The sequence below is a fragment of the Lissotriton helveticus genome, chromosome 3_1, assembly GCF_964261635.1.
Source record: "Lissotriton helveticus chromosome 3_1, aLisHel1.1, whole genome shotgun sequence".
Classification (NCBI taxonomy): domain Eukaryota; kingdom Metazoa; phylum Chordata; class Amphibia; order Caudata; family Salamandridae; genus Lissotriton; species Lissotriton helveticus.
Window position 1 is genome coordinate 898,994,585 of NC_136061.1, and position 25,675 is coordinate 899,020,259.

General features: G+C 44.9%; 1 protein-coding gene and 1 long non-coding RNA gene across 4 annotated transcripts in view; one reads left to right on the forward strand and one right to left on the reverse strand.

Moving 5' to 3' along the window:
* The window catches only part of FHL3 (four and a half LIM domains 3), a 259,663-nt gene that overhangs the window by 82,238 nt on the left and 151,750 nt on the right, over positions 1–25,675 (forward strand). For all 3 annotated transcript variants that reach the window (XM_078681236.1, XM_078681234.1, XM_078681235.1), the window contains one exon: positions 22,140–22,216. The gene's annotated coding sequence lies outside the window, so the exon portion shown is untranslated. The remainder of the gene's footprint in view (positions 1–22,139; positions 22,217–25,675) is intronic.
* Positions 12,417–25,254, reverse strand: LOC144823068 (uncharacterized). Its single transcript, XR_013608725.1, has 3 exons — positions 24,902–25,254; positions 13,219–13,289; positions 12,417–12,503 (listed from the first exon to the last, which is right to left on the reverse strand). It is a non-coding gene; the product is annotated as an uncharacterized LOC144823068 (long non-coding RNA).

Consider the following 25,675-nt stretch of genomic DNA (forward strand, 5'->3'; position numbering starts at 1 on the left):
TTCTGGAACAACCAATGTGCATGAAATGATGCACTATGGGACAGTCTTCAGGATTTACAATAGCAATTTGGGACTCTCCCTAGGTTACGCACCACCACCTTTCTGGCTACCCCTAGCAAAGAGCTGAAGCTTCTCAATTTCCAAAGAGATTTCTGTTTCGCTGGAAGTCAATCATGCCTCACTCTTTCTCTTCCCACTGGCTGTTTTGTTTCCGTATGACCTGTTTTTCTGTCCCCTGCATGCTTTCTACTTACTGGACACATTGTATGATATGATTCCATTTCCTTTCAATGTATATAGGACTCCACATTGACATTCAAATGATTGATTGGTTGTTAATACAGATTGTTAGTGTTTTAAAGATTATTATCACCGGGCCCTGTGTTGGCATTGGGTGTCAAGGAATGTCATTTTGGCAATAATCCTATTTCCAGCACGGCCTTATAGGCAGGGTTGTAGCTTGATCAGTACGATTAGGCCAGTAAGATCAGTAATATTTAGGGGGGCAGGAGGGGGGTGAACCTCTGATTTCCTAACAATCAAGCAGGGCACGAGAGGGGCTTAAGGGGCAGTGTGTATTGTTAGAGACCACCTTTTTCAAACTAGCCAACATTTTTTAAAACCTTCAAAACCGACAAGGGAGCTAGTGTATGTGTTTTTATCGAAGTGTATGTAAAAATCCCAGGTGAAATCCGATGGGCATCTCACGTGACTGAAAACACTTCTACCCAACTATATACAACAGAATAAATTTTTAGAGGCATGTTACACCACGCTGAAACTACGCCCTTGCTTCTAGGTCGGGGTTTCGTTAACCCCTTCGCTGCGGCGGCTATTCCGCCGCACCGCTAAGGGGAGGCGGGGCCGCGCGGTGCTCCCGTACTCGTGATGGAACGGCTCCGTCACGGCAAGCAGGTGAGCTGTGCTTGTGACGGAACGGTTCCATCACGGCCCCGCCCGCTCTTTAGAACGTCAGCGCAGGCGCGGAATTCGTGCCATGCAGGCGCGGCGAGCGGGCCGTGACGGAACCGTTCCGTCACGAGCATGGGAGGGGTTAAAGCGAGTGTGTTAGGCTGTGTGGTGTATCACCGTGACTAAGGTGGAGACAATTCAGACAGTGAGTTCCCCCACCGTCCCTTCCCTCTCCTTCCCGGACCCTCAGCCTCTTTCCGACCCTTCCCAGTTCCTCACTCCCCACAAGGAGGGCAGCAGGATTTCTTCCTCTGCTACTGCTTGGTGGCTTCCTGTACCGTTTGCAGAGGAGCTATGAAGCCATGCCAGGCATCCACCAGAATGGAGACGTGGAACAGAAACAAGCCGCCTCCGCCTGTACACACTGACTATGACATAACATTTCTCCTAAGGTCGTGCTTGTCCCATCGCTCATGCAGCCCAGAAAAAAAAACTAAAGCCCTATCAGCCTCCTAAAAGAACTGCCAAATTATTAGGGTCACTCCTTGTCTGCTTCTATGGGCGTCTCGAGACTCCCTTCATTAGGGTGTTCCCCTAAATTCATTAGGGTGTTCCCCGACAATTACTCTCTGTTGTGCAATTCTGCGCACCCTGTTGCTCAAGGCTAAAGTTGTGCTAAGCAAATACAGTTTAATTTTTTTTTTTTACGATATCTCTCTTAAATGCATACCTCATATTTTATGTTTGGAATTGTTACAAGTAACATTTAGATCTGTCTAACAATATGCACTTTTCCGTTTGCAGTGAGTGGTGGCCTGTGTTTATATTTTTGTTTATAAATTTAAACATCTTAACCTGGGGAATAGTGTTATTTCACACATTTAGGGGATATATACTGATAATGATATATCAGACCCCTTCTACTGGTCTAGTATACTGATGTTTTATGGACTAGTTAAGGCTCTATTTGAATGGCAGTTGACTGAGCGGGGGCAGCCTTACCTGCTACTTTCCCCCTACACTCCCAGAGATTGATGATATAACAATATGCAATATCTGGTGGTCCAGTCTTTGCAGGATCATTTCAATCTGCAAAGTACTTTGCAATGTGACCATCTGCAAGTGTATTAACAGCATTGAATTATTTACTTGTGTCTTGAAGGCAATAAAGCCTATGAAGAGATTATTAAGTTGTTTAGTTCAAGCGCCAAATTCGAGGTCTTCTTGTCGCGAGACTGTCCGATTGCGATAAATTTAAGGAAACCTTTTGGAGTGACAGATGCTATAGTGTTAAGACAGAGGTCCTGCAAAGTGGATTATGCCAGTTTTGCAAAGAAAAGGATTTCCTTGTACGTGCTTTGAACTTATAGTCTGTATAGAGAAAAGTTGTATCTGAAGGCTCCATAAATACATTCAAGTAGAATTAAATGTATTAGATTACGGTTTATGATAATTCCGTTTAGAATATTTAGACGTGCTTGATTCAGTAGTTAAAATTTGCTGCAGTTGTGCATTTCAAAGAGAATCCCTGGCCCATGTTCCATGCTTGTCCGGTTCCATGGGCCTACCACGAAGCAGATGATTAAAGCATTTGTCTAGAAGGCAAGCATTCTTATACGTAACAATGTCTTTATTGAGAAAATGTGTTACTCCTGGAAATATTTGTACAATTTATCAAGGAGCCACACAATTGATAAGCAAAGAATCTGTGTTGTAATAATATTTACTCCATTATTCTGGCAACTTCCAGGAGTCGAACAATGATGCTTTCCTTTCTAATATAATAAATCCATGGACATTTAAAACCTCAGTTATGTTATTACCTTGATACATTTTTTTGCGTCTATAAAGATGAGGATCTGACATGAAGGATACTTGTAAAAATATTGTTTTATCATTTTCAATTATTTCAATAAAGTGGCGACTGTCCTTTGAAGAACTGCAATACTTTAGTAAGAAAGAAGTGCTCACACTTTCTCACTTAAGGTGTGGTAGTCCCTCCGAGATTACTGGTCCTAGCCTACTAAGAACGCAGCAGCCCCACAGAGAAGTGCTGGCACTGTTGCCTTTAATTCTATCTGCCCTACTGAGAAGTTATGGTACTGTTCCATTACACATAACAAATTCCCCAGTAGATCTCGCTAAACACACTGGGGCATTTGTCTGGTGGTGGCTTAAAACCACATTCGGCCTTGGGTTGGGAGTGGCTCAGTATAAGTCTTCGATTCATCTCCCAAATTGTGGCCTTTTACTGTCCCATGACACCAGCTTTGCCCTCACATCTATAATTTGCTTTACAATTGCAGCTGTTATCCACATTCCTCTGCTTGCCAGTGATAGGCCCTTATCCCAGCCTTATTGTAGACAATGTTATTACTGCAGATTCGGAAAACCTCCCACCAGCGCCAAGGGTTTTGTACATTTTAAATACTGGCTGGTCGTTTTCACGTGGCAGCTGAGTGTTCCTGACTGAAGGGCAGCAAAACTCGACGAATCGTAAATTTTGAACAGGGTGAAAGACTATTACTTCTGGGTCAATGGTCGAATCTCAGAATGCCTGTAACATTAATGATGGCCATCTGTATAATCGCTCTTCGACCTGCATTGTTTCTTGGTGCCTAAACAGCGGGGTATAATAACACACACCTCAGTAGGACTCATTAAATTCACCTCTTCCGTAATAACAATTTAGTTAGTGGAATCCCAAAAATTGATTTTGTGTCTTACACAGATGCGAAAGCTGGGATTGTGGTGGATCAGAATCACTTTCATATGGCAATAAATTGCCGCCGCTTCTATCCTAACTCTACGGTGTGAAGCACCTTTAATCATTTGCACTATTCATTTTCACACCACTGTGTGGCCTTGAATGACATCTATTCTATTACATATCACTGGTGATTGTGAGAAAACCTCTATTCATTTGCTCCTCGCTATGGATGTTTATATGAACTCTAATTTGCAGATAACTGTCGTAGGTGAGAAATCCTTGCACATAAGCACATCGCTAAAGTGGTGAGATGTTCTTCATTCACTCTTTCAACAACCCTTTGTGAAACTACTTTCACTAATTTGGTCTTCTCAATGAAATGGGGGATGAAACCGGTTCTTTTGTATTTCTTTGTTTGGTGAGGATGTCTTTCCTCATTTCCACATTTCTGTGCCTTATGAGACCACTTTTACTGATTAGTTCATATCGATTTATTATAACAACTTTTTTATTGCAATTCTTCATGGGCTGCGGCAGAGCCAGCCTTTGTTAAGATAGCGCCTTGGGCGGAGAGAAATTGTGCGCCCTTGCTAATTCTAGCGAATTAAATGAGACCGCAGGGAGGGCATTTGAGTTCACTGGTCGATCCCTGGCTGGCTTAGCAGTGACTGGCCCCTGAGCACAGACAACTCTGGACCTCCCCCAGCTCACCTAACCCACTGATAGCTTCGCTGTCTCATGCTGATGATGGTTTTATTGGTGTGTCCCCGCAGGGGTGAGATGGTACAGGGAGTGCAGAGGGGCAATAGAGTGTTCTTTTTTGCCTGCAACCTTGACTACAGAGTGAAGGAGCGAGATGGGCCTATAGCAACGAGGGACCTGCCATAGACCCTTCTTAAAATAGGTACCATAGTCGATTATTGCCAGGAGGCGTGGTTCTTGCATGTAGCTGCAGCGTTCAGGGCAATTGTAATGATGGGGGCCCACAGGTCAACATTACCCATGTACATGTCTATGGGAACCCCATCTGGGCCCAGAACTTTATTGGAGGGGCTGATATTAATAGCCTAAATTGCCTCTTTAAGTTCAAACTCGATTTTAAAGGGAAAGGAGGGACAAAATCCGCAGACCCAATGAACGCTGATGATAGTTTTATTTGTGTGCGTCAGCAGGGGTGAGAAAGTGAAGGGAGTGCAAAAATGGGGCAATAGCGTGTTAAAACATTTCCCACTGTATGATAATGAAGGATTAAAACCACTTACTGGCAAATCTGACAGAAACGAGCAGGCTGTATCAAGACGACCGGGTGCTACTGTCGTCATTACCTTAATGCACACAGCTTCCTGCGCTCCTCAGGTCATTGGCGCCATGGGCCTGGGCTCAGCTCACCCATGCTAAAGGTCGGCCCTGGCTGCGGCACAGGTGTTGCCTCGCCGTCCATGACGCTGTACAAACCTTGCTTTCATTTCTGCCTTTGCTCTTTTGTACATCAGTAGTGATTGAGAGGCAGCCTGGTTTCATTTATAAATCTATGTGGATTATGAGTCGACCAATATATCTGCTCGTTGCGGAGGAAAATAAAAAGCTATGGAAGCCAGAGGAGCAGGTGATTGTCTGTGTCTGCCAGGACATGTCCTTTTGGCCCGGTCTGAGGCCTACAAATCATTATAATTATAATACAGGCCAGACATGGCTTTAGGTGAGTCAGGGACAACCTTCAGGGCTCGGCCCCAAACCTCTATCCACCTCTGCCCAGGGGAACTTGAGGATGGGCTTTTGCCAAGCTATTTTTGTGTGGCGGTGTAGAAGTCAGTGCTACCATGAAGGAACTTTCTCTCGATTACATAAGTGAAGACAGTAAAGAAACTCTTCTTTAAGTGAAGCAAACTTCAGCCTGTAACAGTCCACTGAAACTAAATTGATGCTTTGATATATGATTTTATTTTTCTTTGATGGAATCCATGCAGGACCTAGTGGGGTTGTAGATAGTCGATGCTCCTGCCCCGCCAAACTCTTTGCCCGCTACTCTATTTAGGGTGTGAGGGACTTTATTGTCATTTACACCAGTGGAGTCGCCACCTACTCTGCCGGTGTGAATCTTTGACCCAGCGGACCAAGAGGCTACCTGCTCCCCGTGACAGTCTTCCCGCTCTAATTGTGGCCGAATTATAACAATCTTCTGGGAAATTATTCGAGGGGCTTCGTGACATATCAGTGGGTCTTGGCTTTGGGTTGCTGTTGCAGCTTGGTTAGTACTCTTCTCTCCCTACATTTTTTTTGACCAAGGAAATGTGATGGTCTGCAGTCCATGTTCATAGTAAGTTGTACATGACGTGCATTGTAGGAGATAAACATGCGTAGCGCGCCATCTTAGAGTGATGGTGATCTGTTTAAAGGAAGAGAATGGACCTGCGCGATTAGGTACCCAGTGAGCATCAACCAACCGTATTCTCAACTCTTCTGGCTTGAGTCAAACGGGAGTGCCCGTTTCTCTGGTCACATTAACCAGTAGCTGCAGTAATACCAGTTGTGCTAATGAATAGGTAATGTAGACAAGAGCCTCAATGTCTATTGCAAGTTCAGGGTGGACTGCTTGTCACGTAGGAGATTTCATACCAGGCTGGTGCAGCTGGGAGGGCTGGAGTAGGGTCAGTCACACCACACCACCGCTATCGTTCGCTCACAGGCAAGCAGCAGCCAGGTGGTAAACTACCCATGTCTCTATGGCAAAGTCCACCCTCTAAACTCTTTTACTACCAGTCCAGAAACTATCTGCCCAAGGCATACAATTAAACACAAGGAAGCGCCTTCATGAGCTCTGCGGGCCCAGAAGTCTGGCTGGTTCAGATTGGTATTCTATATTTCCAAGGACAAGCGGAGCGATACCCGAGGTATTCCCTCCCCCACCCCCAAGGCCCCTTCTCCTCGGGAAGCTCTACCAGACATTAGGTGGTGCAGACAGGGCGGCTCCCGCGCACTCTCTCTGTAATTATTCATACCTGCCACTTCAGAGAGTTCCCAAAAACCCTCACTTTGGCTTTGTTGGAAAGCAGAGAAAAAGAAGGTGTAGTGACGCCATATTGTAGCGGAGTGTTCTTGGCGCCACCTGCCCTCCTCTCGCCATCCCAGGGACGGTCTGGTAAAGCCGTGGCAACACATTTATAATATTAGCGAGTCAAAATTCGCTCTTCCCTGTCTGACAGGTGCCTATCTGAATGTGACATAAGAAAACACCAGTGACTTTGGGAGCGGAGGTTGTTTAATGAATGCATAGCTGCCAAGGTTTCAGATTGGTTTGTGTGACATTTTCATAATTTCACTGAAATTATGTGTGACATTTCAGCGACTATGAGTGACACTTGCTCACGTGCAAAATAAAGCAATGAAGAAGAGGGAAACATAAATATCAGAAATGATAATCATGTGAGCAAAGAGAGAGTTTAAGTTAACTGCTATAAAGCACAAGAAATAATTGTTAAACAACTAATTCATCAGACTGCAGCCAAAATTCCAGAAAATAGATAAAGCAGCCTGGAAGGCGTTCATAATTTATTATAGTCAGGTGAGTGGCTCGCAGAGTCACTCGATTGCCGCCGACCACATGAGCTGCAGGTGGAGCTGCATTAGAAAGTATAGCGTGGGAGACACTCATTTAGGCCACAGCTAGGCTGATAGCAAAGTCTTACTTACCTGACTTTCAGAACACTTTCTTTTGAAGAAGGCGATGAGCCAGCTCTGTTGTAAAGATTATGCTCAGTCCTGATGGCGCAAAAGCTGTGATGTATTAGGACTTGCACATTTATTATTGTAAAAAAAGTTACTGGAACAAGCCTTTACTTTCACCCATCTTTGCAATTTAGACCACAGTTGGCAAGTTTTTCGTATGTCGTGATAGAATTTTACAGCCAGAATAGGGTTTTAACCAAATGATAGGTTACATTTTCCTGCCCGAGAAAAACCGTCCAGGATCTGTGCACAAGAGGAGTTACTTGTAGAAACACAGCGAGGGAGCATGAACCGGACGTGACATTCGATGACCAATGTACAGAACAACTCTCGCACGTCCCTCAAAGACACTAACCTGCACAAAACTCGCCAATCATTGAAAAAACACATCTAAACAAAGGCAGACTTATAGTATTTGTTAATACTCGCAACGATAGTCGTGTAATGTTTTAAATCAACATTGTCACTTATTTCGGCTTGCTTGTGAAGAATGGGTTTAGGCACGTATTCAGCACATACTGTTTTCACACGGTAATAAGCATACACACTCGGGTGGCTTTACTTACTTGGGCCGGAGGACGGTGGAGCTCCATTAATTGCAGGCCATTCACACTCAGTGTGTGCAAGGCAGGCTCAGGCCTTGAGCCACCGCAGGCTCGGCAATTCGGATATGCCACCCCGGCCCGCCTCCAGTGATAGTTGTCCGTCCAGGCTGTTCATGGAGAGTGCTGAGTGGGGCCGTCCAGTGATAGAATGTCCTGCCGATAACTCACTGCAGCAACCCGGGTCATCACTGACTCCACTCCATTCGGCGGGGGGGAGTAATTAACAGCCAGGACGAAATTGCACCACCGCCAGCAAAACAGACCGAGGCCCCCAGAGAGTCAAGTCTCCTGCCAGATTCCCCAGCCGTTTCTGTCTACTTCCTCTTAGTCCGGACGTGACGGCACTCTACCGCCGGCACATCCGGATTATAATCCCGGCCCCCATGGTGCCACGCCGGTGATTGACAGCAGGGCATCACAACAGCGGCTGAGTGAAGAGACACATTGTAGCGTCTCAGCCACTCCAGAGAGGCTGAGAGCAGACCGGTTAACTATTTACGAACTCGGGCTCAGCAAGCAGCATGTCTCGAGCAGCAGAGCCCGGGCACAGGCGCCGCTGGTGGTGCGCATGGCTGGCAGATGGTGGCAAAATGCGTGACAATGCATTTCAGTGCGGTGATGCGGATCACCGCACTGAAATGCGTGAGTGTCACACCTGTTGCGTGACGCTTGACAGGACTGTGAATGGAAAGATGGGTTGATGTTAGGCAAGTGTCCCTCGAGCACACATGGAACAAGAGCAGCTCCAGTGGCCGCAGCGTGAGCTTCCCTCACTTGGGCGCGCGCACACAGGACAGGTACTGCACCAAAGCAGCAGCAGAGCAGGCTTCCCACTCCTCCTCCCCCACAACAGGTATAACTCACGCACTTAGAACGCAGCACATCACTTGGGTACAGTCTGTGAGGTAACGATCATGCAGGCTACTCAAAACGGGTACAAACACATGAAGCAGCTATGCAAAGCCTCACCCACAACAAAGGCAGACCGCAATGCAAGCTGACTCCACAAACGCGACAGGTACCAAACAGTGCTTTAAATGGAAAAAAATAAGTGCAGGTACTCATTCAAATGAGCTTGAGGTGTGGCAAGTGGGCGGGGCTAGGGGCGGGGGTACAGGAAGATATAATCATACATAATAACTACTGTACCAGTTGCAGCACATATCAAATCACATGAGAAATGCATTTATGTCGACAAAACAGATGAACTCATCACACAAAATGAAAGCCAAACATGATGATATGTTAACATTTCCTTGTTTTGGAATATTTGCTGCTTCTTAATGCCATTCTGATATTTGTTGTTGTTTGGCACAATACAATAACTTCTCAGGCGTGCCCCCCCTCCCACACAGACACAGAAAGAAACAAGCACACATGTACACAAAAGAATTCCACACAGTCCCATTAAAATATCTCCTAAGCGTGTTCTAATTCTCTCCCTCTTTCTCTCACAGAAGAACAGGCACACACAAGCAGGCACACACAAGCAGGCACACGCAAGCAGGCAAACACACAGCCATATGCAAACACTCACACAAAGTCTCAGGTGGAATTAAAGCCATTTTAAACTCCTTCCCTCCCATGGCTTTTTTAATAGTCGCTGTCAGCCTGCTGCTTCCTTCATGTGTTTGCACAAATCCACACAATAGTGTGAATGTGATTAACAGCACAGGGCCTAAACGGGGCATCAACTGTCAAACACAGTGTTATGGTGAACACAGGGGCATCATGCAAAAAAGCCCATGCTGAATAGTTCGGCTGCAACTCAGGAATACAGTGGGCCTTGGCTGTCAGATAGGTTCCAACGCTGACAGCCTAGTGCTCACCAGCACTTGCAGCCAATACGCCTACCTTTCATGCATACCAATACTCTCTTCACAATAAAGAAGTGCAGTACTTATAGTGATAAAAATAAGAAGTGCCACTACTCAGTACATGTGAGTACTGGCCCATTCAAAGCGCTGCCATTGCCCTTTTCCCTACGACCAGGCTCTTCCTGGTTTCATGTTTTTACATTCACATATCCCCTCCACTTGCCTCTCATCTTTACACAGCCTCTAACCTTCTCTTGCAAGTTCTGTCTCTCTTACTCCCACTTCGGCCTTACTCTCTCAACAAGTCTCTTACATTTTCTCACTGTTTTTTTCCCTACTTGATTCCAGTTCTCCCCTCCATGTTGTACTCATCCCCTCAGTTTGCCACCTGGCCACTATTTTCTTTTATTCTGCTATATTTCATTGTTTTTGTGTGTGTGTGGGTATATATATATATATACATATATATATATATATATATATACCCACACACACACATATACACATACACTCTGTCATTTTTATCTGAAAAAGTGGGAATGCTAACCTTACCTGTCACCTCACTTCTTTACATTTCTTCCTCCCGCTTCCTTCTATGTTCACCTTGTCTCCCCCCCTCTGACCAAATAGATCACCAGTTGTCATAGAAGCTCATTGCTGGAGAGCTGCAGGTTCCCTGCTATTCATTGCCCTAAGGGCAAGGCTATCTTCACACCCAAGAACCCACTGCCCAGGTCAGTATGTAAAGGGAAGCCGCTCCTGTGCTGAATAAACATGAAAAGAAAACCGACCGAGGTGGAGGACTGTCTTGCGCTGCCACTCACTTTACTAAGGCCAGTGCCATACCCTAAATAGGACTGGATTAGTGACTGGAGGCCCCAGCTCATGTCACGCACCTGAGGGAAGGGTGGGAGTAAGGGCTAAAGCACTTTCATCCGAAAGTCGCTGTACATGTGATTGACAGTGCAGGGTCTGTCTAGAGACCCTGCCCTGTTAATCATAGTGTGACAAGTGCCCACTCAAACCCCTGCAGTTTGGGAACAATGAAATGGGCGCTGCTGGAATCTTCAGCAGCAACTCGGCGAATGGGTGTCTACTTAACGGCTCATTAACTTACAAGCTGCATGGAAGCTCAGCCCTGGAGGAGATGCCTAACCTGAGCCTGCCGTCGATCAGAGAACCGGTACTCTCTCTGTCTACAGAGAAGTGCCGGTACTGACGACCCAATAAATCGGAAGTGCCGGTACTCAGTACCGGTGAGTACTGGCCCATTTAAAGCACTGGTACCAAACCAGTACCAGCCACCGCACGGAATCTTCCCTCTCTTACGCAACTCATGATTCGTTTACTCGAGTCACTGTACGTCAGCCCCATTACCACTACGTCCCTAGTCCTAGGCATTACTTATGAGGCGAGCCCATCTAAGACGGAAAAGCAACAGGAATTGCTGAAAACGTAGACACGCTCACCCTGCTGCATTGTATAAAGAGGTTTTCATCCTCGCAATCCTCCTGTTCTTTTCCTGGATCGAGTGAGATTAGAACTACAGGGTTGTGCAAGGCCTTAGCCGGACCTTGATACGTTTTCGGGCACGGAAGTAGAAATCAACAAATGTTTTTTTGGTGGAAGGATGGTTTCATTCAAGCTGCTGTTATTCTTCAAGAAACTTGGCTATAGTCCAACAGTAAACAGCCTTTTAGGGAAGAATTCAGATGTTCAGGTCAACATTGATTGGGTTCTCCAAATAATCAGGGCAGCGGCGGCTTCTCCACTAAGGCGTAGGAGCACCGCCGCATGCTCTTTGAGAAGTGCAAAAAGGAAAAATAAAATGATAATAACGCAATGTTATCATCATTTTATTTTTCCGTACTGAAGCAGTTTTGTTTACGGGGCGGGGCTGGGCTGTCATCACAGCCAGCAGAGGGAGGAGTGGTTGGTGCACTTAAGTGTGCATCATGGTTTTGGGGCAATCTTGGGGCGGCCACACATTCATGTGCACTTAGCATTTCTTTACCCAGTTGTATTGCACAGCCGGGTGGTGAACATGCACAGGCTCCCACTACTGAGCGCCGAACCAGGCTGCTCAGACCGATCAAGACACTGTTGTCATGCTGGTGAGAGCAGTATTATGATTGGCTTTGGGGAGTCTGGGATTTTGTGTTTGTCCATGCGTCAAAAGAAGACTGAGGAGAGGCGGCAGCCAGGTTTTTTCTCAGGAGAACCTCTGCAAGGGGTTTCTTTTATATCCTGCAATTCTAAAAATGATTGCAACAGATGGCAGCCTTCTGGGTTGGGGGACCGCTTTAGATGATTCTGGGTCTATGTGATACAGAGTAGGTTCATAATTCAGGCACACACAGATGGGGATCAAAGCATTAATGCCTGTACCAGTCCTAACATCCCAAGTAGTTATATTCAGCGAAAAAAGGTGCAAAAGGGCTTAGGAAACAATCCCTTATGTCCCAAATAGAGAAACAAGAGAAAAACAAATCCCTTGATTGCTCTAGAACAACATAAACGGAATAGCCCTGCACTCTTCAAAAAGGTTCAAATGTATATACATAAAATATATTTGACCATATCCATATTGCAGATGGTTTAAAGTGAACAGATGTTTTCCCAAAATGAAAGAAGTCGATCAGATCTTGTGATGATAATAATTATTCTTTAATCAAGTTCTTTTAAAATTCGAAATCGCCAACGCGTTTTGTCTTCAATCTGACTTCTTCAGGGCTAGAAAAGTACACAAACAAACACTATTTACAATACTGAAGACAAACATTTTAAAATTATTTTGAAGAACCAGATCGTTCTTACAACAGCCATAAAAGCACACATATTTTTTACATCTATTGACATTTGGAAAACAATCTTTCATAGCATTAGTATTTTGTCAAAGCATTGGAATAGTAGCTAAGTTTAGACATATGTAGAAATTATAACACTCTTAGGTACTATGTACCGCTCAACATGAAGGAAGGCGACATCATAAATCTACTGGACAGAGTTTGCCTAACCAAAATGTGCTTCCATGTTTAATTCTGTAGAATATCATAACAATCCACATAGACAGAAAGTACATATACCTTAAAAAGTAAATGGTCTTGGTTCATTAAATTGTTGGCAGTAAATAGAACCCAATAAATCTATAAGAAAGATGGTATAAAAATATATGTGTGTGAGGTTGCCACTGTCATCATTGAAAGAAACACACATTTAATCCAGTTTAGGTTTTTTGTTATTTTTTCAGAAAACAGTCAGTGGATCCTAATATGCTTACTCAAATGAAATCCTATTGTTCCCTTAATGAACAAACACCATAGCCTTAGACTAAATTCACATCATTGTAAAAGACACCTCTGAGCACCTAGTTAATCTTGACTCTCTGTTGTGACATTTTCAATTGTTAGATCTAATGTATAGTATGAACATTAATCTCAGCACTTACCTGAAAGTTGTGCGTATTCAATCGACTATATATTAACAGCATGGTAACTCTGGAGTCAAGGGAAGTGTATCCTAAAAGGAATTTAATAAAACAGGACATATGTAAAGAGCACCGTCTTAAGTCCCCATTAAATATTACTTAGGAGAACAGTATTAGCATTACTCAAATACTAATCGAATGCGCAAATTGTTCGGCCACTGTCCTAGCTATTAAAAGTAAAGCCCCTAAAGGGGTTTAACTAGAAAACCCAAGATCACACTAATACTTTATTGCGCCTTTATATTGAGCAATGCTATTAGCACCGATATTTTTAGGTTCATAATTCAAAATGGAGGAAATTGGTGGCAGTCTTCAAGGCCAGATTCAGAGAATCTATTTGCAATCGCCATGTTCGAATAAGATAGGGCAACGGGATCATAATTGCATACATAAGGGAGAGATGAAATCTACTTCTATGGGGTTACTAAGCCATTGGATGATACCCTGAGTGGAACATCATCTGTTGTCTCTTATAGGAGTTCACATCATGGGAATAGACAATGTTCGAGCAGATTCATTGAGCAGACAGATTCCCTCATCCAACAAACCTTCACTGTCTCCTCAAACATTTCAGAAAATATGCAAGAAATTCAGAACTTCGATAGTGGCTCTCTTTGCCTTGAGGTTCAGTGCTGAAGTTCCTCTCTTTTGCACTAGGAATGCATCAAAGGGAGCATGGGGAATGGATTCTGTCAGTGGAATGGCCCCTGGTTCTCTAATATGCATTCCCCGATTTGCTCAAATTCCCAGAGTTGTGTCCGGGCTTTAGAGGGAAGAAAGGGATATATGTGATTCTAGTGGTTCCATGTTGGCCCAGGAGGTGGTCATGGTTTCCTCTATTGAAATCATGGCATTAGAACCTCCATGGTATATCCCTCATCATCTTACTTCTCTGTCATCCAAAAAAATTCATCTCCTAACCATGATTGTTTTATTGCTCTTGAGATTGAGGGGTGGGTTTTAATGCAGCAAATAGGTGTTCCTACACATTTAGTTGAAGCAGTTAAAAAGTCCAGGAGACCTTCCGCCATAAAATCCTTTGTTAGGCATTGGAGGCCTTTTCATTATGGGTGTGTTTTGGATTCCCTCTCTCCTTTTAAGTGTGAGATTACTGACATTTTTCAGGGATGGGTGAAAGCTTAGCCTTTCTCTGTTCACCCTGAAATATCAGTGGCTACACATGGCGCCTCCAGAGAACCCTGGTGTTCTGTACAGGAAGGGGAAATGTTGGTCTTGAAGAACCGGTTAAACCCACTTACTGGGTCTCGGAGGCGGGGGAACCGCTCAAGTCTTCCATACCTTCCCTACTTAGTAAAAGGAGACACAGGAGCCTTCGTCTGCAGGAGGAACCCAGATTTATTCAATAGCCCAGGATATGGAACAGAGTCCCAAGCTAGTCAGAGACAAGACAGAGGAGGCTGCTGCTTTACTCCGCAGCTTACAAGCCTTTTATACATTTTCATCCCACTCTTTTGGCTGTTAGTCCATTGTTCAATCAGGCCAGTGTTTGCAGTTGATAATCTGATCAAGGCAATGTTTGTAGTTGGTGACCTGGTCGAGGCTCGGCACTCAGGTCATTGTTTAATCAGCCTGATCAAAGCTTCGGTGATCAAACCATTGTCCAATCACCCTGATCAAGGCCCAGCAGTCAGACCATTGTCCAGATAACCTGATCACGGTGTCAAGGATGTTTACCAGGCAGGGAGCAGGAGATGGAAAACAAGCTTGTTTACACAGGGCGTGGGTGTCTCATGGCTTTCTGTTGAACTGCAAAGAACAGGGGGTTGGGTGTGCAACAGTTTATGGGCAGAAATGTAGGCTGCAGGCAGGGTTTTGTCATGACAGATAGAATTTTCTCAGGCATCAGCAGAAATGACCAGGTGGGTCGTGTGTGTGTGTTTGACATGAAATGGCAATGCAAAAACAATGGAGTCCTGGCACAAAATGGACGCCGACAAGAACACTTTTCCTCAGTCTCTAGGCATCATTTCTGCCATTGGATCTTCCTTTCTTGCTTATAGAGTTTCTATATGGCATTGAAACTGTTATGTATGTTGAAATCCATTGACTCCTATCATATAGTTGACAGAATCCATTCTTGTATTGGTATACCTCTATAAGTGATGACTGAGACTAGGACGAGGAATCTAAAGGTAATGGCCTGATTACTTATTGGTGATCCTCACTACTCCTACTCCGGCTCACACTTATCCCAATCATTATGACCCACCCGTAAGTGATGAATGGCCTGGGCTTGGGGGTATGGTATGTCAGGAAGAGCCTAGGAATTAAAACCTCTTTCTGGAAACCAGCAGGATAGGGTAGGGTGGTGTTACATTTCTGCATTTCCTGTTGATTTCCTGCCTCATTGAGGTAGTGTCACCTCTTAAATGATGGCTGGGAGCGGCAGAAGTTGTCCATATTTACCAGGGGCTTTTTGAGAAATGTGCTGCCTTTTTGCACTTATTCGTGTGCTCCAGTATGGGCGTACTATGCACATGACAGACAACTCTTTGTCAGTACTTAATTTAATGAAGTAATTGCAGGTATCATCCCGGCGGAAGTACAGATGTGGGATCAGATGAGGTCACTGTTCACCTCCCAGGTGAGTCAGGCCCACCTGGAGAGGATGAAGATATATGTAGTGTCTGGAAAGGGGAAGCTCTCCAGTTCAGCTGGTGACTAAGAGAGAAGAGCTCCGAGGAGGTGATATTGTGACCGCTCTAGACATCTGTCAAAGTGCAGAAGGACGTCTGCGTCTAGGGATGTACCCTCACACTGACTCACTACATACCGTCCTACACCCTGGGCAACGAAGTGCTTGGTCTTCGGTAGGAAGACTCTGAGGTATGCTCTTCTCGCTGTGAGGCAGTTATTCTCCTAGGCTAGGTGTGGTTTTTGACTCATGCCACGACTGGCATGATCTTCATTCTGGAGCACGAGGCTGTTGAGTTTCTGGTCTCCATTACTGCAGTCTGAATGAGACCAATGGTGTTTCATGTTGTTGAAAATTGCCTAGTTTTGAAGGTGATGAGGTATCGGTAATAAAGGCACCATTGATAGTTTAATTAATTTGTATAACTCATGTTACATGTACTGACATAGACACAAGCAAGATATGGCATAATATCCAATATGAACCCTGATTTCACAGTGTTTCTGTGTGAAGGCCTACTAATTACGAACATTTGAGACTTATGTGATTCAGTATGTGTTTGTGGTTTCCTCTTTAACTACTGTGTCTTGCCTAAAAAAAAAATCTATGACGCACTTGGTGATCGCGCATTACCAGCAATCCCCATAGTGGTGGCAGTGGTGCTTCCACTCATAGGTTGTGGTCCTACATATCCATACAATCCGCAGGGTGGCTGCCCACTTCCCACTCACGGGGTCGGGACACTGTGTTTTTGCTCTCAAGCACCACAAAATTTAAGTCCAACAGAGGCCTGAGGCGTGGTCCTTTTGCACAGAGCCCTGCCCTAAAGACATGAATCTGGCAGCGGTGAGCTGTCACCACAATATGCGCAATCACACTGCTGATGCACAATTATAGAACTAGAATCCTCTAATGCTTACTTCTGCACAGTTGTGTATCACTTCTTTTTGCACCACCTCACGCTTAGGCCCAGTGCTTTAAATGGGCCGGTACTGAGTACCAGCACTTTTTTATTTTGAGATGGAGAGTACCAGCACTTCTCAAGAGAAATGTAATAATACTTTTAATTGGAGAGTACCGGCCCTTCCAAGAAACAAGTTCAACATGACATGGTTTGAGCATGTCTCCAATCCTCATTCACTACATCCAGTGCTTCCCATCAAGACCAGACCACCAACCCACGACTCTCCAATCATCAAAGCACTTCACTGATCATCATGTGTCTGAAGCGCTATACAAATTCTGCATTGCAATACAATCCACCAGCTCTTTGACCAACTCATCTACGAGAAGTGTGGGATTCTCCCGCCGCCTGCCTGCAGCTAGGGTGTGATGGCTGGCGGCACATGGGGCCACCTGTGCGCATGAATGTGAAACTCTGGAACCTGATCTTGTTCATGTTGAGGGAACCCGAGCTGGGAGCTCCTTATAGACTTTTGTGTTATTGACAGTGACTTTAGGAATGAACTGCTTCTTTCACCCTGATGAATGGGCTCGCAAGCCTGGCCTTTTCCCAGAGACCCACCGGCAATGGTGTTTTATTTTTTTTATTGTGGGGAGTGGGCAGTGTTTATTTAAGTAATGTTTGAAATCCCGAGCTGTGATGCTTCAACCGGAGTACAGTCATATTTCCTTTGTATGAAGAGAATTTAGAAGAGCAAAGAAAATGTGTATCGAATCCATTTATCTTTGTAAATGTGTGTACATTTTAGCATTTACTCCTGTCATTGTTTTTTCAGCAGTACTGAATTGAAGAAGAGCATAAACCAATTGCCAACCTCGTTTTGAGGGTATTACCCCCCCCCCCCCACACTCAAGTAGCTCCCAGTTATGAAATAAAAAATAATTTGTTTACAGATGCCCCCTCCAAAGTTTTTCAAACAACCAATGAAATGTTGACGCCAGACCAGGATTGTAATGGCCATTTTTATTTCCGTTGTGACAGCATCAAGGATATCAATTCGCCAAAATGCTAGGGTTAGTGAAATTACATCATATGTCACTTGACCCCCTACGCCATCTCTGCATTGACCCCTTGTTCGACCCTTAGCCAATTAACAGCCATCTGTTTATTGCTCACGATCTTTTGGAAGGACATGGCGAGAAAAATAGAGACCTGAATGCCATATTGACAATCTATTCCTGCTGCTGCCTTTGTGAATCCTGAGTCCACGGGTAGCAAGGGCAATACCGGGGGTTGCAGTTGCTACCCCTGGTATGCGCTTATTGAGGTCCACGACTGAATAAGCAACACATTTAATGGGGAGTTATCAAACTATTCTGTTAGATTTAAAATATTGGCTTGGTCTTAATGCAGAGTTCAGGCCTGGAAATGCAGTTTTTGAGTCTTCCTGATTTGGGCAGTGTTCTTCAGTGATGTAGAATTGATGAGAATGTCTACATCCCCAACACCGATTAAATCTAGCACAGCAGTCTGTGGCATTGTAGTACTGAGCCACTGATGAAACCCCATATCTTACTCTAGTGTCTGTGAATGATGAAGGAAGCCTTCGTTTCCTGGTTACATCCTTTTTAGATCGAGCCTACCAGACTGTGCATGCTGTCTCATTGCAAAAGACCAGCTGTGGGCTTACCAAGAACCTGGGGCTTACCATTGGTTGACTTTATTGTCACTATCATTTGCTTGCTTCTTATTCAATTACTTTACTAGTCCCAGCTTTTCCATCTTGTGTTTGTCCCTCCCATAGAGCATAGCCTCTTTACTGTCTCTCTGGCTGGATCTGTCCTTGCACTGCTCACTTCTAGGGAACTTGTTTTTTTTTGTTTTGGTTAAGCACTCCATGAGAGCACGTGTTTTCCATCCCTCTCCTTCTCTCCCCTGTCTGCTATCTCCAAATACCCCCAAAGACGAGACCTATTGGCTTTGGCAAAGCTTTTAATAAAGGGTTTGATGGTACATAATGATGTTAACAACATATATTGTTAAATATATTAGTGCAATTACTTCAGTTGCTGTTGACATATTTTGGCACAGGCGCTGCTGGGAGCATGGAGAATAATGCTATCTTCTCTGCAGGAATTTATTTCCCTCAACCATATTTTACCTCTTGATTTTGCAATTTCAGCAGTAGAATATTAAACTTGCAAAGGATTTCCCCAGTTTTTTAGGCTGGGGTAGGTGTCACGGCTGTGCTCTGATGTTCTGGTCCTTTGGAACAAAGTACTGGATATGGGCTGGAACTCAGAGTGTTTTACCACGAATGTACTACTAATGCTACTACCATTGGTGGTTTCTATTGATTTTCCCTCAAAGAAAGAATGTGTGCATTATTATTCATTTGTGCATTTAATTAAAATACACATTTTAGGTGGATGTATGACATTACAACGCATGCTTTTACATTGCATGCCTATACAACGCTGTTTTTACTACGCATGCCTTTACAACGCATAGTGCGTTGGGGCGCTGGATAGTGATTAGTTTAATTTACTATTCCAACTCCAGTCCCCGTGGATAGTAGGGAAGGTGTTGGATAGTAAATTAAACCTATTCCCTATCCTAGAGCGCCCCCTAGCGCAATGCGTTGTAATGGTTTGCGTTGTAAAAGTTGCGTCGTAAAGGCACTGCGTGGTAAAAGTTGCGTTGTAAAGGATGTTTCCCATTTTAGGTGTGTACGGCTGTTTTAAAGAAAGTGATACCCATAGCTCTCTGCCTCAGACGAATGAGATGCCAAGTCTGTCACGTTTGTGGTACACCTGTTCAATAGGTGTGGGAGTAGACATATACAAAGCATTAAAAACCAAATCATCAGTAGAGTTGATCTATCAGTGTAATTAATCAGAGAAAGTAATATTTATTTTAAAAACTGTAAGGTGGTATAAGTGATTTGTAGTGATGAATGAGATTGATGGATGGATGGGGTATGCATAGTTTTGTGTTGGAATTACTCAGTAAAAAGTAGTGGGGGCATACAGCATTACTGTGGTGTGCAGAGTTTTTCTGCAAGGGACAGATTTTCCCATAATTTTAGGAAATCCAGTTGGGATGACTTGAGATATCACAAATGTACACACCACCTCAAATGAAAACCTGGCATTGATCCAGATGTCTTAGCCCAACAGTTCCCACTTCCGGGGAAACCTATATGTACAGAAATGTCAGAAATCCAGCAATTGTAATAAACATCTTTTTGAAAACCCACTGTAGACTGTGGGTCCACTACAACCAACACCATTGATGGAGACTGTTGGTGAACACGGACAGCCACGCTGGTCCCATCAAATAATAAGTGTTCTGAAGATGATAGAAGCTTATATACATTGAATGGTTGTGTTGTCTAAAACTGACTTACAAATACTTCAAGTCACGGGCAGCCCAGACAGTTAATTTGAGGTCTAATGGTTTAGCTAAGAATGTTAATTAAATTTGGTTTGTGTGGCTTTGAGAGCCATGTGCTAGCAGTTTGTTTGAAGCAATTTCAGCACTGCTCCAAGTGGAAGAGGATGCTAAACTGCAAATCTCTAATTAACATATCAGTGTAACATCAAGGAAAACACTGTAAATAGAGAAACAGACTTGGTACTGAAGCAGAAATGAGTGCGAAAGAGCAAGGCAAGCATGTACAATTCTTTGAAAAAAAAATGTGTCACTATTGTGCAGAAACTAATGAGGCTCTTGCTGAAAGTAGAGTGTGCATGCATGGCATCAATGCTCCAGAGGTATTTTGTAGTGAACAACAGTCCTATCAAGATTATGGCTGAATAAAACACCTTGGCGTCGATTCCGATCCGGTAAATTCACCGTCCGTACGATTCGTATCTGGAGCCGTTTCCGTACGACTCGTACACACACCGTACGACTCGGCGAGTACGATCCGGACCGGGTGATCAGGACGCGATTCGTACGGCCACGTCAGGTAAGGGTGAGTCGTACGGAAAAGCACACAAACACATACACACCGTACGGTCCGTACAATCCATGATCGCAGGGGTATGGTGCGTACCACTGCGATCATGGGGTGTACGAGCCGTACCCCCATTGTATGATCGGTGTTCGAGCCGTACCCCCATTGTACGATTGGTGTACGAGCCGTACCCCATGTACGAACGGTGTACGAGCCGTACACCCATCATACAATGGGGGTACGGCTCGTACACCGATCGTACATGGGGTACACCGATCGTACAATGGGGGTATGGCTCGTACACCCCATGATCGCAGGGGTACGGTGCGTACCCCTGCGATCATGGGGGGTACGCACTGTATCCGGCGGGGGCGTTCCGTACCTGTTTCGGCGTGAACTCTGCTTTTACGGCTGTTTTCAGCTCCCGTAGAAAAAGGGTCGTACGGTGCGTACCCGACACGTATCGTACTTGCTGGGTCGTAAAAACCAGCCGCGAACCGTACAGATGTTGCGTACAGCGGGTTCCGAGGGAGAATCGTACGGAGATTAGAGTCGTACGGTGTCTTGTACGACTCGTACGGAGTACGGCTCCTGGTACGAATCGTACTTCGTCGTACGTACGGGACGTTTACAGGTACGATTCGTACGTGGAAAAAACACTCCGTAAGACGATTCGGAGCGCTATTTACCGGATCGGAATCGACCCCATAATGTGAAATTTACCATCAAGATTACGTGTGTGCGTGTCATTGGGAATATTGATTGACCTTTTGGAAATACGTAGCTTCAGGACAGCCATCACATGAGCGTCCTATCTAGATCCAGAAAGCTGTAGCCCAAACGAGAGCGTATCCCACAAATTCAAGCAGATCTCTGTACAGCCAATATTAAAGCAATAGATTTCCGGGGAATAATTAATTTTTCAAAGTTTAACATTAGGGATTTGTGGGGTCATTTGTTTCCTATTGTGGTGCCATACTGTCAACTTCTGTGTGATGTGAAGTGTCTAACCGTTTTGTGAGGGATTTACTAGCCAATTCGTTTCTGAGACAGGGAGTACCTATAAAATTCTGAGTAGGTGGTGAAATATAAAAGGGCAGAAATGCGATTTAAGTCTTTCTTACTAACCCGTCGGTAGGAAAGTACTGGCGTAGATAGCAGATTGATTACACCGGCGTCAAATATGTTACATTTCCCGTTAGCAGAATTGGATGAAATTGATTTCTTCACAATTGTAAAGCAATTGCACAAATGCGTTATAATCCAATCTATGATGACCTATATTTGTGCCAGCGTAGATATCTTCTCCTAGAATTGTTAAGGTTCAAATTCATCATGTCTTCTTTGGTCTTTTTCCACAGAGGGAACAAGGAGGAAAAAGCTGTAAACGCACATTGTGCCGGAAGGAGGCCTTTGCTGTGCATCCGTTATTCTCCTGGTAAGATATGGATTGTTTTGATGAGATTTTTTTACAGTACTTCCAGTGGCAGCATTGGGGCCGGGGAGTACTTTCAGCACCATGATCTGTGTGTTATTCATCCGGAACTGTGAGAGTGGAAAATTAACAACCTACTCCTTCCAGAAAATAGAAAGATGTAGACAAACTAGTGTATGTAGTGGAGGTCTGATCTGAGATCGAGAGATTGAAAGGGAGCAAAATCTGATCAAGAGGTGATTAACACTAAGAAAGTACAAAGAACATGACATTTATGTGTTGAGATAGGATGGCCAAAAATAATAAATATCCATGGCATGCCATGATACCTATATGTAGTGTCTATATGTAGTGTGACGCTTTGAGTATACCAAGGACACGACTGAGGGTATTGCAGGTGGAAATGGTGCAAGAGGATGGGTGTTAACACTTGATAGAGGTTAAAACAAATGATATTTGTGTCTTATTTAATTGTTTTGGTGCACTGGCATTTCAGCAGCACAGGTGAAAATTGTTGTAGTAGCAGAATTTAAGAATTTGTGTTCTAGGCAGGAAATAGCTTATTCCATCTCTTATCTTTGCTTCGCCAAAAGAGTGCTCAACGTTACAGATTGCTAGTCTGTCAGAACAAATTTTGCCAAAATCCAGCTTTCACTTAAACTAGTGAGGTGGCCACCTTGGTGAAGGAGTTCCAGAGGTAATGTGAATGCCTTTTCAGAATGTCCTTTAACAGTCTAAGGCCTACATACATTCGCTATCATTACTCCTTTGATGAATGTGGTGTGTTCCAGAAAATGTGGCATTCCACAGTTGACGACCAAAATGTCACTGGAAATATTTTCTTATAGTGGTGTGAAAGAGATGATCTTCGATTGGTTAGGGAAACTCTTGTTCTGTGATTGGCTGGGAAGGCTCATGTTAGTAGTTTATTGGCCACGGGGCTGCAGAGAGTGAATGTGCACCTGGCACAGTATGTATCCATTGAATGTCCCCCTCATTTATTTGGGCGGACCGGCTTGAGGCAGACTCCATTGACTTGAGCACAATGATGTTGATTATGGACTCGCTCCCAGCAGAAGCTTATATTGCATGATTTAACCCAGTCAGACCCCCAACATGAATCTGGATTATGACGGGGGGGGTTGGGTAGTCTCCTGCAGCTTCCTCAGGCCCCTCCATCCTCCTGCTCCACTTTACAGTGATGCCGTGCGACTAGTAGGGTTATCATAAAACAAGTGAGGTATTCTGGAGTTTAGGTTGTACAACCTTTTGGGAGGGTGGGATACAGGTGATAGACAGTAAGCAGCAGCGGCTCCTACGATAAGGTGGACGAGCAACACCCCACTGCTTCAACTGCAAGCTCAATTTAAACAAAATGATAATTTTCCTTTATCATCATTTGTTTTTTTGTATTGAACTTGTTGCTGAAACCAGGTTGTTAGAGCAGAGCTGGACTGGGCTCCCCAGGTCACAGGGAGGAGGAGTGGCGGCTGCACCTTAAGTGCTTATGACGGTTCGGCCGGTTGTCGAGGGCCGGCCTAACCGTCTTGCACACTTTACATTTTCTCCACAGGCTGTATTGTACAGCCTGGGTGGAGAACATGCTCAGCCTCCCAGTCCCTCTCTGAATGCCCAACAACAGCGCTCAGACCAATCACAACGCTGCAAGTAAGGCAGTGTCGTGATTGGCCCGGCGATTCTGGGAGGTTGTGTGCTTCCTGCTGCAGAGAGGACGGAGAAGAGCTGGCGGCCTCAGGTCAGGCATTCAGGTCAGTGTTTTTTAATTTCCCGCCCCAGCACCCCTGTCCGGTAGAAGCCGCTACTGACAGTAAGGACTGAGATATCTGCTATTGGTTTTTGGGCTAACTATGGAGAAAGAAACCGTAGGTGGGAACAATGAAGGGGCAGGTGATGAGACAGCTAGGCCATGCTAAAGCAAACATGGCAAACAGGTTAATAACATTTCTTAGTTGCTAAATAGAACGAAGTTTCCAAATTGTAATATCTCTGTGTAGTTTTAATGTTGACTTGTTGCATGAACATAACCTGTAACGTAAGGTGGACCTAGGCATTAAACGAATCCTTTTCCTACAAGGGGAACTGCGACTGGGTAGGAAAGGGGGCACAGTGCTGATGTGTGGTGTGCTGTGGCGGCGGGCCCACACATACACGCAAACCTCTAGATTGAGTAGGAGATCTTGCCTAAAACAACAATGTTGTGTTTTGGGCAGTGGTGGAGTGACGTTCCGCAAGCATGGCTCATGTATTGTGTTTTGCATAGACTCCAGAGAATACTAGTAACATCGTGTAAGCGCCTCAGTATTCGGCAGAAAAGCCATTACCAGCGTCCTTTGCACTTTCTTTCCAGCTAAAGACACTCTGTCTCTCTTTTTTCCAGCAGAACCGGCCCACAAAGGCATCTTTTTTAATGTTCTCAAAACGACTTGATGGCTAAATTGGCGATCTGTATGTGGAATTTCAGCATCTACATCTGTGTGCTGGTTTAAAACCTGCACTGCAGGACGCTCACAGGACTTCCAGCCACGCAGCAGCCAGAAATATTACAGCCCAAAGACAGAAAGCTAGAACTGTGGGCCAAGTATCGTTCTTCCTTTGTAGGGCATGTGTTCAGATTTAGGTGATGAAATAAGTAAATAAGTAGCTTTGAGTTACGTAACAGACACTTACCAAAATGCCAAGGGGGAATCCAGTTTGTGGTGTGGCGCACATTCACGGTCACTGATATTGTTTTATCACTATTACATGGAGGCCAACACGACCAGCATGGTCCTAGTCATTACGATGTGCTCGTTGGCCCACCTGTGACCGTTATTTCTTTGTAGTTTCGTGCCCTGAGAGGGAACGGCTGTCTCCGGTTTGAAGATTCTCATCAGGCTCCCTTTTGGCTCGCGGCCCACGTAAACGTTCCTCAGAGTGGCCCGCGGGCGAGCACGCGCCCCGCCCTGCCCAGCCGCGGTGATTACAAAGCTGCCCTTCATCCCGGGCTTCTCAGAAGAGCTGACAAAAGCGGCCCTGTAACAACTGTCTGCGGCCGGGAAGAGCGCTCTCGCGCTGTCTGGTAAAGGGCGGGGCCACGGAGGCCCAGCGCGCGACGCGCCACCTGGTATAATTAAAGCCCTGCTCCCGGTCGGCGTGCGCGCGCTACCGCGAGCCTCTGTTCAGTTCAAGCAGGATGCGCGAGGAACCCATCAAGTGGAATGTTTTTGCATGCCTTAGAAATGCAAAGGAAGCCCGGAAACCACGTGAAAATGAAAATCACGCACCGCAAGCAATTGTTAATATTAAGATTCAGTGACCGCTTTTGCGCTAATGGCTCCCAGTGCGAGTGTTTGTTGGCTCCCCTAACGACCACCTCGCCATGGTTTGCCTCACTACTACCCTTTAACGGTGCTCCTTAAGTCTCCATAACCACTCTCTCACATGCATTTAATTTTACAGCGC